Raw genomic sequence first — 15,310 nt, forward strand, 5'->3', positions numbered from 1 at the left:
GTTGGACACAGTCCCTGTCTCACATGGGGCTCACAATTTCAATCCATGTGTTGATGTAGCTACCATTCTTATAGGAAAATCTTCAGTATTGCTCGTGCTTTGCCAACTGTTCTAATTCCTTCCCACTTTTTTGGTCATCCAGTATGATGTGGGTTTTTTTCCTCATTTCTACCCAGCCAAAATACTCCATAATCACTATAATTTTTAAATTATAACTATTTTTCCTAATTGTGAATCTTTCTTTTTTATAGATAACAATTTGTCATGCAGTTCAGATAACTGAAAGAGGGATGCCTCTCCAAGGATTCCTTGACAGTGAAAGGTAAAGCTCTTTGAAATGTACAAACGGAATGACCAACCAAACATGTATGCATGTGTGAGCAATCAGGAATGGATTTCATATTAATGCTGATCATTTCAAATTCAGTAGTTCTTTGCTGAAAACGGCCTGTGTAGTCCCATGTTCACATCTGAATGATTTCCCTTTGAAAACAAAGCATTCATTAATACTAAGAAGGCATCAATGACAAATGGTTTAGGAAAAAACAAAAAACAAAAGAAAGATTGACCAGATGGATTGATGGAATTTTTTATGTTCCTTGAATGGGTTTCCAGAGAAAAAAATAGGGATACAGAGGGGATATTGGGAGCATTAGATATCATAACCCTAATGATTAAGATCGGGGTCAAAGAGAGCAGTCATCAAATGGTACTTCCAGGCATCCTGTTGCCTTCACACACAGAGCTAGCTGTACCATGGTTTTGACGTAGTAATGGCTTTCTCTGTATCTGTAAATGGGGGAAAAGAAAATGCCAAGAATTGCAGTACTGCAGCTTCATGCATCGTATGCATCAGCAGCAAAGTGAGAGAGATTGTGGATCAATAGATCGGTCATATTTACTGAGTGTGGATCAGTAGATCGGCCATATTTACTGAGTGCTTACTGTAGGCAGAGCACCGTACTAAGCACTTGGGAGAGTACAATTAAAGAGAGTCGGTAGACACGTTCCCTGCCCACAGTGAGCTTACAGTCTAGATGGATGAAATGGTTAAAATGTGAACTCATCTATAAATGTGTGGTCCTCAAATTATATGATTGGGTGTGTGTTTTTCAGTCAATGGTATTTATTCAGCATGTGTGCAGAGATTACCGCACTTGGGAGAGTCTAGTAGCGTTAAAATCCCTGCCCTCCAAGAGCTTGCGGTCCGGTGTGGGAGACAACACTTACGGATGGAAGAGGAAAAAAGAAAAATGGTATATCGATAAGTACTTAAATAGGGCATGTAAGATAAAAAGTAAAAAAAGCACGTACAAGGGCATAAATTCACAGGTGGCATAGAAATGCAGAGGCAGGGCTGAATCAACCCTTCCCGGCACCTTGGGGTAGTTCATCTCGTGAGGCTTCATGCCGTGTGTGACATCACCTCGTCATGCTATATGTGATGTCATTAGGCAACTGCAGCACAGAAGCAGAGGAAGCTGTCCAGGAATATCTAGGAGAGGATTCCCCCCGCCACCCCCGACCTTACGATGACTGGAATGGGGAGGCTTGTTGACATCCAGACTTTTCTAACCAAGCATTCAGCTTCCTGGCAGAGTTCTCCAATGCCTTCCCGTGGTGAGGAAGGAAGGTTCCGTGGGTGGGCAGCCCACGGGAACAGCTGCCTGGGGCCTTTGATTAGGGCAGCCATGTCCAGTGGGCCACAGACCTGAAGGGCAGGCCAGCTGCCACTTGACAGCCCTGGAAGTGGAGGACCAAGTCTTGACCCCTTTTTAAGACCAGTAAGTCCTGTCTGCCCAGGGAGTGTCTCTAAATTCCTGACTAGAGGGAGAAATGAATAGTTTCTTTACCATATTGCTCTTGTTCACTTTTTTTCCTTGGGCCAGGAACTTTGAGATGCTTCCTAGGATAACAGGGGCTGGATACTACCATGCATTGCTAAAGAGAGCAGGTCAGGAGACATCCCAAGAGTGGTATTGCAATAGCAATAATAGTGGTTTTTTCCATCTGTTGGAGTATTAAGTGGTTACTGTGTGCAGAGCACTGTACAAGGTGCTGGGAAAGAGTATATAGGTGGTAATTAGACACAGATCCCGGCCCTCTAGGGGTTCACCACCTATGAATATAGGTTGGGGAGAGGACTGGAGAAAGATGCATCGAGGGCAATGAAACAATAAAACATTAAACAGCATAAGGGACAAGAACATATACATAGAGTAAAAACAGTAATAGGGAGCTGGGGCTAGAGGAGTAGAATTTCAGGCTCCTTATAATTCAGAGACCTGGCACACCTGTTACCACAGCAATAGCTTCCATAACCACTAGCCTTCCTGGAGCTATATGAGGCCTCATTCGTCATCTCTCTTCCTGCAGCATACCAGGGGCAGGCAGTTGGAGCTCAATTGGACCATGGTGCAGGGGGCTGAGAGTGTGCAGGGAGGCAAGGCTGCAGTTTCCAGCTGCTTTGTTTGACCATGGAGGTGAGCCACAGGCTTAGATTGTCCCCCACACTAGGCCAGAGCTGTGCGGAAGGGAAGGAGTTCCAGCATTGGATGGAAAGTAATTATTGGGGAAACATGCTCCATCCAGCCACACTTAATGGCAACTTGTAGTGGGTCAAGGGCTACCATAATGGCAGAAGCTCAGGTGCCCATGGGGGGATTGCTTATCGGGAGTTTGGGGCAGGTCCTCCTCCCCTCCCCCCACCCCCCCTCTGCCTTAACCCAAGGTCTGTGGGTTTCATCTCCCTGAGCAGTACATTATTCTGACTCTGGTTGAAGTGGTAGTTGAGGGGACGTGACCTGGGTGGAAGAGAAATAGATCAGCTATAGCCTCTGGATGAGATTTGATTTCAAGAACGCTTTGAAATTGGGATGAGTTGTGGCCTGGCAGATTTGAAGAGATGGAGTTCCAGGCAGGCAGGAAGGTGGCACAGGGGAGTCGGAGATGGAAGAGACGGTGAACAAGGCACAGTGAGTTTTGTCGTTTGAGAGAAATGAAAACGGCAAGCTGGGGTATCGTGGGACGAGTGGATAAGGGGGAGAGAGCTGATTGAGTGCCTTGAAGCCTATAATCAGGAGTTATTGCTTCATACGGAGAGGAATGGGTAATCACTGAAGCTTTGAAGAGAGTGGGGAGATATGTGCAGAACAATGATTTAGGAAAGTGATCTGGGCAGAAGGAATGGCGAGGGGAGAGACTGGAGGGAGAGAGACCATTGGGGATGTCGACAGAGTAGCCAAGCCTGACCATGACAAGTGCCTGAACCAAGGAGGTGGCCATTTGGATGGGGAGGAAGGGATGGATTTGGGAAATGTCGTGGAGCTAAAACAGACAGGATTTGGAACAGACCAACTATGAGATTTAAAAAGAGAGGAAGGAGTCATGAATAATGCCAAGACTGTTAGCTGCTGAGTCAGGGAGTATGGTTGTGTTGTCAGTTGTGATGGTAAAATTAATTGGAGGAAATAGGGGAGGGAAGATGAAGAATTCAGTTTTAGAAAATTGGAGCTCAAGGTGTCAGTGAGACATCTGGAGGCAAGAGGAAGTGCAAGAGTGCAGAGGTGGTGAGAAGTGGGGAGAGTAAGGGGAGTTTGGGAGTCATTCATGGTCATGGAAGCCGTGTGAGAGAATGAGCTCTTAAAGGAATGTGTGTAAAATGAGGAGAAGGGAATACAGAGCAGTTAAAGGGTGCGAGGCTAAGTACAAGCCAGTGAAGGAGATGGAGATAGAACGGCTGGAGAAGAGGGGAATCAGAAGAGGACTGTGTTGAGAAAGGCAAGGTTAGGTAGCATTTCTAGGAGTAGCGAAGGCAGCTGAGGGGTCAAGGAGGATTAGGTGAAAGTAGAATCTGTTGTATTTGGCAATGACCTTGGTGACCTTGGAGAGTGTAGTCTCAGTGGAATCAAGGGGGCAGAAACCAGTTGGTAGAGGATCAAAAAGGGAATCGGAGGAGAGGAAGTGGAGGTAGCGGGTATAACCTGTTCGAGAAGTTTGGAATAGGAACAGGGAGATGGGGCGGTAGCTGGGAGCCAGAGAAGACTCTTTTTGTATAAGGAAGATGTGAGCATGTTTGGTGGCTGAAGGGAAGGAGCTATGAAAGAGTAATTGAAGATTGTGGTTAGGGTGGGAAAAAGGCCAGGGTTACAAATGTTTTAGGAGGCGAGAAGAGTCAAAGGTAGAGGGGATAGATTTTGAAGGTAGGTGGGTGATATCTTGAAAGGTGGCTGGAAAAGATGAGAGAGAGGATGTAAGATTGGGAGGGAATTGGGAAGTTGAGGCGACTTGCGTTCGTGTAATTGGGAAGGTCATCAAAGGAGAGATAATAATGGTGGGGTCACTGGAATTTTCTGGAGAGAGTTAAAGGCCTGGCATAATTGACGTGAGCATTGGGAATGGGAGTTGATGACTGGACAGGTAAATGCTTAGAGAATGCTTTAGAGAAGCAGCATGGCTCAGTGGAAAGAGCCTGGGCTTGGGAGTCAGCGGTCATGGGTTTGAATTCCGGATCTGCCACTTGTCAGCTCTGTGACTGTGGGCAAGTCACTTAACTTCTCTGTGCCTCAGTTACCTCATCTGTAAAATGGGGATTAACTGTGAGCCTCACGTTGGACAACCTGATTACCCTGTATCTCCCCCCACGCTTAGAACAGTGCTCTGCACATAGTAAGCGCTTAACAAATACCAACATTATTATTATTAATGTTGCTCAGTGAAAAAGAGTAAGAATTGTAGCAGGCAAGGATGAATTTGAGAAGCAGCATGGCATAGTGGATAGAGCATGGGCCTGGGAGCCAAAAGGTCATAGGTTCTAATCGCACTACACTTGTCTGCTCTGTGACCTCGGGCAAGTCATTTCACTTCTCTGTGCCTCAGTGACCTCATCTATAAAATGGGGTTCGAGACTGAGTCCCACGTGGGACAGGGACTTTGTCCAACGCAATTTGCTTGTATCCACCCCAGCGCTTAGTGAGATGTCTGGAACATAGTAGGTATTTAACAAATGTCATTATTATTATTACTAATAAAATTAATTACTAAATGACCAAAGCTTTGATTTACTGTACTGCTCCACCCTCATACTTTAAGAAACTATGGCTTCAAAAAAAAAATTATGCTATTTGTTAAGAGTTTATTATGTGCCAGGCACTGTCCTGATTAGCTAAGGCAGATACAAACTAATCAGGTTTGATACAGTCCATGGCCCTCATGGGGTTCACATTTTTCATCCTCAATTTACAGATGAGATCACTGAGGCACAGAGGAGTGAAGTGATTTGCCCAAAGTCACACATTAAACAAATGGCTGAGCCAGACTAGAACCCAGGTTCTTCTGACTCCCAGGCCTGTGCTCTCTCCATGAGGCATGCTGCCTCTCCCAATACGTGCATTAAGCCCAGTAATGGAAAATACTAATAGAAAGCCAGCAAAAATGATATCAGAAACAAAAGATGGAAATACTGCAGAGTGAGTTTGGCGGAGGGAATTTAATGCTTTCCTTTATTACCCGTTGAAGCAATCGTTCATAAATTCCCAGCATTTAGTACAGTGCATGAAGCATGGTAAGCACTTAATAAGTACCATAATTATTAAATAATGATGTAATTCAGAACAAAGCCTCAACATAACTCTTGACTTGAGAGAGGAACTCCTTTTTTTTGGTATTTGTTAAGCGTTTACTATGTGCTCAGCACTGAACTAAGTGCTGGGGTAGATACGGCTTATCAGCTTGGACACAGTCCCTCTCCCATATGGGATGCATATCCTAAATCCCCATTTTTCACATGAGGTAACTGAGCACAGAGAAATTAAGTCATTTGCCCAAGATCACAGCAGACAAGTGGCAAAACTGGGATTAAAACCCAGCTCCTTCTGACTTCCAGGCCCTTTCTTTATCCACTGAAGCGTGCTGCTTCTATACTGTTCAGTATTAGAACATTTTGTTTTCAACTTTCCTGAGTAATTGTAATTGAGAAATAATTCATAGAGAGAGCTCACAGAAATTAAGCCAAAAACACATGACTTGATTCAGGAAAAATGCTAACTAATAGTACTGAAAGACCAGGAGTTGTAGGAGTTGGGAATTCCCTTTCTCCCAGTCTCTTCCCACCTACATGTTCTTACTCTAATCCTTTCTTTTCCCAGTAACAATAATAATAATAATGATGATAATGATATTTGTTAAATGTTTATTCTGTATCAAGCAGTCTAAGTGCTGTAGATACAAGTTAATCAGCTTGGACACAGGTCCTGGCTCATATGGGGTTTGCTGCCTCAGTGGGAGAGAGAACAAGTATTTCATCCTCATTTTTCAGATGAGGAAATTGAGGTTCAGAATAGTCAAGTGTTTTGCCCAAGGTCATACAGCAGGCAGTTGGTGAAGCCAAGATTAAAGCCCAGGTCTTCTGACTTCCAGGCCTATGCTCTTTCCATTAGTTTATGATGTTATCACTTAATCTCCTTCGGTTTTCCCCAAGCATGATCATTGAGACTGCATCACTTAAGGCAGCAATGAATGTCAGCCATCTGTCCCACCACCTGAAAAAATAGTTGGATGGGATCTCCATTCATTCATTGTCAGTTATATTTATTGAATGCTTACTGTTTGCAGAGCGCTGTACTAAGCACTTGGGAGAGCACAATACAACAAAACACAGACACGTTCCCTGCCAGCAAAGAGCTTACAGTCTAGAGGAGAGGAGACAGACATTAATATAAATAAATAAATTGCAGATATGTACCTAAATGCTGTGGGATTGGGAGGGAGGAAGAACAATGGGAGCAAGTCAGGGTGACTCAGGAGGGAGTGGGACAAGAGGAAAAGGGAGCTGAGTTGGGGAAAGCCTCTTGGGGGAGATGTGCCTTCAGTAAGGCTTTGAAACCCCTTAGAGAGTAGTCGTCTTTTGGATTTGAGGAGGGAGGGCGTTTCAAGCCAGACGCAGGACACGGGTGAGATAGATGAGATTGAGGCACAATGAGAAGGCTAGCATTAGAGGAGCGAAATGTGCGGACTGGGTTGTAGTAGGAGAGTAACGAGGTGAGGTAGGAGAGGGCAAGATGATTGAGTGCTTTAAAGCCATCGGCGAGGAGTTTTTGTTTGATACGGAGGTAAATGGGCAATGACTGGAGTTTTTTGAGTGGGGTGACATGTCCTGAATGTTTTTGTAGAAAATGATCTTTAAAATCTCTAAAATCCTGCTTTTGGCCAGGGTGGCAGGAGTGGCTAAGCCAGTGGTGACAGTGAGCTCAGCAAGGGGCAACCACAGAAAGTAAGCGAGAAAGAGGAGAGGCGATCGAACTTCTCCTTTCACCACTCCAGCCCTGGCTGCAGTCCTGCTTCTACTGGGTTTGCAACTTCTGCAGCCTGTTTCCCAGAGCTTTCCAGTATGGCTGGAACTGTATGCTAGAAACCGACCTGGAACAGCTTCCAACAGCTAAGCAGTGGCGGTTGAGGTGGTGACATCTACAGAAGCTCTTGAGTAAAGCTCCTGGTAGCGACTTCTGCAAAAGAAAGATAACTTAGCTCCTTCTCTTTCTGCTTACCTGCCACAGAGCACAAGATTGTCAGGATGAGTGTGTCTGTGAGTGTTTTTTTTTGTTGCTTTTTTTGGGGGTGTGTGTGAGTATGTGTGTATGTCACCTCTGTTCCTCCCCCACCTACTTTCTGAGTATGTGGATGTTTGTGCCTGTTTCACCCTGACTCTAGACTGTAAATGCATTGCAGGCAGGGAATGTCTGCCAACTCTGACAAGCAGCATGGCATAGGGAGAAGCAGTGTGGCTTAGTGGATAGAGCACAGGCCTGGGAGTCAGAAGGATCTGAGTTCTAATCCTAGCTCTGCCCCATGTCTGCTGTGTAATCTTGGGCTAGTCACTCAGCTTCTCTGTCCCTCAGTTCCCTCTTAGGTCAAATGTAGATTAAGATTGTGATTACCTATGGAGGACAGAGACTGTGTCCAACCTCATTAGTTTCTATCTACCCCAGCACTTGTACAGTTCCTGGTTCATGGTAAGTACTTAACAAATACCATACTAACAGACAAACAGAAAGCTCTGTTGCCTCTCTCCCAAGTGTTTAGTGCAGTTCTTTGCACATAATAAGTATTCAGTAAATACCATTGATGATGATGATGACGACTCTGTTTCTAATCTCTATTTAGTTTTCCCTTCGTGCATTTTTCTTCCCTTCTTTTGTATCCTGTCTCCATAAAACTCCCACCATCAGAGATGCCCCTCAGAACCCTTACTTCATTCCACTTTGAGGACCCAGAAATTTAGTCACTATAGTTCTCTGAAACTTATCTCCTTTTCTTCTCTCCCCCTCCCCCTGCTCTTTGTTTTCTGATTTCTTGACTCCTCCCTGTGTTTATCTCTTTGGGATTGCTGAGTCTCACTTTCTCTCTCTGTAGCTGGTCTGTCATTGTATGAGGGTTCTCTTGTGTCTGTATACTTTCCAGCGTGTCTTTCTCTGGGGACATGTTGTGCATGTTTCTGGATTTGTTTTTAATGGAATTTAAGCGCTTATTGTGTGCTAGGTACAGGTTCTGTGCCAAATACAAGGTTATCAGGTTGGGCACAGCCCGGGTCCCATGTGGGGCTCACACTCGTATTCCCATTTTACATGAGGTAACTGAGGCCCAGAGAAGTTAAGTGACTTGCCCAAGGTCACAGAACAGATGAATGGCAGAGTCAGGATTAGAATCCAGGTCCTCTGACCCCCAGGCCCGTGAATTAAGCACTAGGCCACACTGCTCCTCTGTGTGTCCGTGTATATGTCTACATGTCTCTCTCTATATGTCCAACCAGATATTTGCGACTCCCTATCTATGCATCGCCATGTGTATTTTTCTGAATGTAATTGTCCCAAAAGTATTTCTGCTTTTCTGTGTGTTTGGCCCTTGTTGGTTAAAATCTCCACATGTTCCACATTGTGAGCCACTCCTGAAATTGTAATTTTGACTGCCACCTGACCATCTGAGTGGCAGGCCCCATTGAGGTCCAGTTTCAGCCAGAGTGGCAGCCTGGAATTGCAGTGGAAATAATCTCGGATGTTGAGGTCAACCCTGGAGTTGTGGTGGTAGTAGAGGAAAAACAGGGAAGACTCCTCCATGGCCAGGACCCCTTGCTACTCCTGCTGCTAATGTTACTGTTGTTGCCTCCCACCACGATTGCTCAAATCCCAGCAATGACTGTGGGAGCAGGAAGAAAGGGAGTGAGTCCTCCATTTTGCTTACCTGCCATGGTGACAGCCTGCTCTTAGCCTAGACCTTCTTTTCCTCTTTCCTTCTCTTTTTTCCCTTCCTCATCCCTGTTTTCCCCAGGCCCTGTACGTTACACACCCTATGTTGCCCAGTTGTATTTTCTGGATGCTGGGGTAGCTGCAGTGATAGCTCAGCAGTCCCCAGTTTCTTCCCTTCAACCACCAGTTGCTCAAGAGGTTCTGTCTGTCCTCTTGCCCCTGGCCCATTTGTTGGTGACAAGCTGGGTGGCCATAGCAATGATGATACAGATGGCAGATTCATGACAGGTAGGAGTTGAGGTCAAAACAACAACAACAAAAAAGTAGACAATTAAAAATAAGTAAATTCACAGGAGTGTTTTCAATGGGTGATGGATGACAAAACCAAGAAGGTTTTAGGGAGTCCTTGAATGAGAAGGGAGAAGTGGTTTTGTGGAGTTGAGGAAGGCAGGAACTCCATGCAGGAGGAAAGGAGAAGCAGTGGGTCAGAGACAGTAGAATGGTGAATGACAGACTTGGGAAAAGTGAAGAGTGCAAGCTGAGCTGTACTGGAAGAAGGGAGTAGAATGGAGGGCTTTAAATCCAAAGTGTAGCAGTTTCTGTGTAATTCAGGGCGAAGCAGCCTGCCTGGTGGAAAGAGCCCAGCCCTGGCAGTCAGAGGACCTGGGTCCTCTGCCTGCTGTATGACCTTGGGCAAGTCATTTAACTTCTGATTATCTCATTCATTCATTCAATCATATTTGTTAAGTGCTTACTGTGTGCAGAGCACCATACTAAGCTCGTGGGAAAGTACAATACAACAATAGCAGTGACATTCCTTGCCCACGATGAGCTCACAGTCTAGAGGGGGGAAGATAGACATCAATACAGATAAACAGATATCAATACCAATACTTAAAATTACAGATATATTCATAAGTGCCGTGGGGCTGGGAGGATGGGAAAAGCAAAGGGAGCAAGTAAGGGTGACACAGAAGGAAGTGGGAGATGAGGAAAAGCGGGGCTTAGTCAGGGAAGACCTCTGAGAGGAGATGTGCCTTCCATAAGGCTTTGAGCGGGGGAGAGTAATTGTCTGGTAGATTTGAAGAGGGAGGGCATTCCAGGCCAGAAGCAGGACGTGGGCCAAGCATCAGTGGCGAGACAGGTGAGATCGAGGCACAGCAAGGTTAGCACCAGAGGAGCAGAGTATGAAGGAGAGAAGTGACGTGAGATAGGAGGGAGCAAGGTGATGGAGAGCTTTTAAGCCAATGGTGAGCAGTTTTTGTTTAATATGGAGGTGGATAGGCAACGACCAGAGATTTTTGAGGACTGGGGTGGTATGTCCTGAACATTTCTATAGATAGATGATCTGGGCAGCGGAGTGAAGTATGGACTGGAGTGGGAAGAGACAGGAGGTTGGGAGGTCAGCAAGGAAGCTGATGCAGTAATCTAGATGGGATAAGATGAGTGCATTTTCTCAGTTTTCTCATCTATAAAATGAGGATTAAATCTTACTCCCCCCTTCAGACTGCAAACCCTCTATGGGACAAGGACTGCATCCGGCCTGATTATCTTCCATCTGCCCCTGCACTTAGTAAAGTACTTGGCACATAGTAAGCAATTAACATGCCTTATTGTTATCATCATTATTATTATCACGGCAAAGAAAATGAAGAGCCAGAGTAAGCCCTCAATAAATACAATTGATTGGAGATGTTTAAGGGGAGTAGTGAGTTCTGAATATAGGATGGACTGAAGTGGGAGAGGCTGAGTGAATGAGTATGGAATAAAATGAGCAGAGGACTCAAAACAATATGTTTGGAGGCATACTTTGATAAAAAGTAAGGGGAGGTTGAACAGCAAGCAGAGGAGACTGACAGAGTGGTTAAACCCAGGAAGAAGATCAGGAGAACCGAAGACAGTGAACTTCTTAGAGGTGAGTTTATGTTATCAGATGGAATAGACCCATTAAACTTAGCCAGAAGCATGTAGTTGGAGTCCTGGTTTGAGCGTGGTCTCAGGAGAGGAAACGGATACAATCCAAACTTCCCTTGTCTGTTAATGCAGCTCCATGTCAGGTCATGCACCTAGCATGAATGCACAAGCACAGGCAAAGGGAGGCTGCTACCCTTCCCGGATCTGCCTAGGTTTTGACAAATGTAAATATGTTTTGCTTCCTCTTAAACTGAGTCCTGTAAGGTGACTAGGAGTAATAATAATAATGATGGTATCTGTTAAGTGCTTGCTGTGTGCCAAGCACAGTTCTAAACACTGGAGTACCATTTGCCTAACAGACTTTTGAGGAAAGGGAAGAAAACCTGGGATGAGAAGAAAGGGTACTCATTGTGGGGATTTTAGATATCAATATCATACATTCTTCACCTCTAAGCATTTTGACACCTTCTTCTGTTGGTATGCCTTGTCTTGTCTGTTGAAAATAGATTGAGAGCACAGATGCCAGGGAAAATATAAATCTACTATATGGCCCATAAAAAGTTTCAGTGGAAAGAGCACGGGCCTGGGAGTCAGAGGTTATGGGTTCGAATGCCGGCTCTGTCACCTGTCAGCTGTGACTATGGGCAAGTCACTTAACTTCTCTGGGCCTCAGTTACCTCATCTGTAAAATGGGGATTAAGACTATGAGCCTCACATGGGACTACTCCAGCGCTTAGAACAGTGCTCTGCACATAGTAAGCACTTAACAAACACCAACATTAATAATAAAATAGACTGGACAGTGGCAAAGGGCAGAGGAGGGAGATGAATTTTATTGGGCAGGGGCGGGGGAGGATCAGAGTGAATTTAAATCCTAATGAGATTAGAATGGATTGTGGAGAAAATCCCATTAGTGGGGGAAGGGAAAAAAGTTGTTCCTCAGTAATGAATCTGCAAAACATTGGGTAAGTGGATACTTAAGGAGGGTTGTAATGCTGCTTCATCCACGGTCAATATTTTCTATTCAGGAAGATGAGCCAAATTTGGTAGGAAACAATTTTCCCATTTAAATTGCTGGAAAAATCTCTTGAAATTTGCAGTGAGTGGGGAAATGTATCCTTGTTCAAAGATAGTGGATTTGATTGCTTTTAGATGAGTTGTTTGAGTGTAGATAGCTTCCTGTGGGGAACTGATTAACTTATTCCAGACTTGCTCCATGTGCTTTCCGAGATAACTTAAAAGGATTTGATGCATGATACTTTTGATAACTATTTAAATAAAATACCATCTCTCATCCTATGTATAGTCAAATGGTATAAAATCAGAATGGAAATTATCTAAAGTTCTGTTTGTAGAATGTAAGGACTATGTTTCTCTTTTTATTGATTTTGAAGCAGATTTAAAATGGGCAAAACAGGAATGTCTTGTGTATATTTTAGTCTTTTTTTAGTTTTAAAGGCTCATAAATTGATGGTGGATCTCTGGAAAAAATTTTAAGCTCAAAATGTTTTCTGGGATAAGGATTTTGTTGCTTTTTATTCCATACCAACTATCTAGAAGGGAGCCAGCAGAGGGACAATCCAATTTAAATTTGTCATTTTAAAACCTAAGTATTCTGAGTGAAGAATCAGGACTGGGACATTATTCCTCATATTAGTGGGCCAAATGTAAAAAAGAAAAGGCAAAAGCTAAGACAGATGTTATTAATTTTTAAGATGTGTATTAATATTGCTTTTTAACTTCAGGAGAGTATAGTTAGGATTTCATATTTTATGATTGATTTGGCATCATTTTTCTTTCACAATTTATGGTTTCTTTTGCATTTAATTGACTCTCATAACAGTTCACAAATTTGTATTTTGAGCAAAACACCTTAAAAGTTTGAATTATGAGAATAAGAAACATACTTTGTGTATTTTAATATTTTTCTCAACTGAAAAACAGTTGAACTTTGAATGCTAAGCTTCATTTTTAAATTTTTTTAGGAAGTGGTATCTTGACTGCCAACTTTGATTGTTTTATGGAGAGGTCTGGCCAGAATATTTGTATAATGGAATATTTTTATAGAGTTGTAACTCTCATTAATCAAGGAAGAATTTTGTTTTCTTTTAAATTTAAGGAATTGCGACCTCAGGGTCGAAGGACTTGCCTGGTATCACAATGAGCCATTGACCACACTGGAATAGAAACCAAGCCTTCTAAATTTTAGTTTACTTGTAGGCAGCAGCACCTAAAATCAGGAGTCCTTTTCTTGTGAAAAATTTGACATTAGACTTTATTGCTAGCTTCTTCCCTTAGAATTCTGAGGGGAGAAAACTTTTTACAAGAAATTAGAACTAACAGCAACTGAAGTGGTCTGGTAGAAGATTGAGCTTTGACTCCTTTGGCTGATTTATTAGTTAATTCAAGTCCATTACACTTGGGTGGTATTACATGCTTTCCCTATTCTCTTTGCACCTTGTTCCAAAACATTATTGCAAAAAACTAAAATGATCGCACAATCATGGTCCAGATTGAACTCCTTTTTTCCCAGCCATATCTCTGATATTGCATTTTTCCGTTTCCTTTCAACACTACAGTAATTGAAAAAAATGGCTAAACTGATGACCGATTGATGAGGACGCTCTCCCAGCATAAAAAAATGACTGTGCATCCCTCAGAGAGATTCCTGGTCACAGAGAATTCCTTCAGTTTCTCTAGGGGACACAGCTAAAATCTTGGAACTTTTTTAGATGTTATTTGTTAAATGCTTACTATGTGCCAGGCACTGTTCTAAGCACTGGGGTAGATAGCAGATAATAATGTTGGTATTTGTTAAGCACTTACTATGTGCCAAGCACTGTTCTAAGTGCTGAGTTAAATACAAGGCTATTAGGTTGTCCCTAGTGGGGCTCACAGTCTTAATCCCCATTTTAAAGATGAGGTAACTGAGACCCAGAGAAGTTAAGTGATTTGCCCAAGCCACACAGCAGACGTGTGGCAGAACTGGGACTAGAACTCAGGTCCTCTGATTTCTAGGGCCATGTCCTTTCTTTTAGGCCACACTGCTCATTACCTCCGTTGCCACCAACACCTCAGCAGGAGCTATAGAAGAAGTGAACTTTCCTTAGGTGTTTTAAATTTCACATTATAGATTCTACCGCATCCTCATTCGATACCATCTACTTAATAGTTTGGAAGCCTTTTCCACCTGCTGTAGAAAGAAGCACTGGCCCATTGTTGCTCAGTCTAGGCCTCGTTGGGTAAGGAGATCTTACGTTTCAGAACTTCCTAGATTTGATGCCTCATCTACTTGCTGGAGAGGAGAGTGGCAGGAGGAAGCTAGATGAAGGTCTGGGGATTGGGACCCCACAGGGGATCTGTCACCTCAGCCTCTCTTCACCTCTTCCCTTCCCCTCCCCTCCTCTGTCTCTCTGCAGGCAAGGTCATCTGAGTGCAGGTTAGGTCATTCAGCACAGGTGGAGGGCAAATCCCTGACTTCCAGAGAGCCAGCTGTGAGCTTTTTAATGATTGAAAAAATGATAAAGGTGCACCTGACCTTTGGGAAATTTACCTTGAGTGTAAGAGGTGCCGCTGGGGGAGCTGCAAGGGCCTGTAATGCAAGTGAAGTAGTGGCCTCCCAACTCACCTCAGAGGTACCAAATAATTGGTTAATTGGGAATCTGCAAGAACTTTTACCCTTGATCAAGAGGACCCTTTCCCTTCCTTCAAGTTATCTTTCTTGAGAGACATTTCTAACATGTGTAGGACCCAGTTTCAGAGAGTCTTCTCCCCAAGTCAGCTTTGCATCAGGTAGTTAGGGATGAGCTGGATCAAGTGCATTTATGCTTTTTATGGTATTTGTTAAGCACGTATTATGTGCCAGGCACTGTACTAAACTCTGGGATAGATACAAGCTAATCAGGTTAAACACAGTCCCTGTCCCGCAAAAGGCTCACAGTCTTCATCCCCATTTTATAGATGAGGTAACTGAGGCACCAAGAAGTTAAGTGGCTTGTCCACATTCACACAGCAAACAAACAGCAGAGTGGGGATTTATGCTGGTCACTTACTCTGCCCCTCAGTTTAGAGGAGCAGAAAAATTAGGATCGGGGTTCCCTTTCCTGCTTAGGCTCTGGCAGGCAGGGGACAAGAGAAGCAGCGTGACCTAGTGCATA

At 43.8% G+C, this 15,310-nt stretch overlaps 1 protein-coding gene across 1 annotated transcript in view; it reads left to right on the plus strand.

The window, feature by feature from the left end:
* The first annotated feature begins 249 nt into the window (after positions 1–249).
* DENND2C (DENN domain containing 2C) overlaps positions 250–15,310 on the plus strand; it is an 80,493-nt gene continuing 65,432 nt past the window's right edge. The window contains exon 1 of the mRNA XM_029069547.2: positions 250–322. The gene's annotated coding sequence lies outside the window, so the exon portion shown is untranslated. The remainder of the gene's footprint in view (positions 323–15,310) is intronic.

The sequence above is a fragment of the Ornithorhynchus anatinus genome, chromosome 7 (assembly GCF_004115215.2).
Source record: "Ornithorhynchus anatinus isolate Pmale09 chromosome 7, mOrnAna1.pri.v4, whole genome shotgun sequence".
NCBI lineage: Eukaryota > Metazoa > Chordata > Mammalia > Monotremata > Ornithorhynchidae > Ornithorhynchus > Ornithorhynchus anatinus.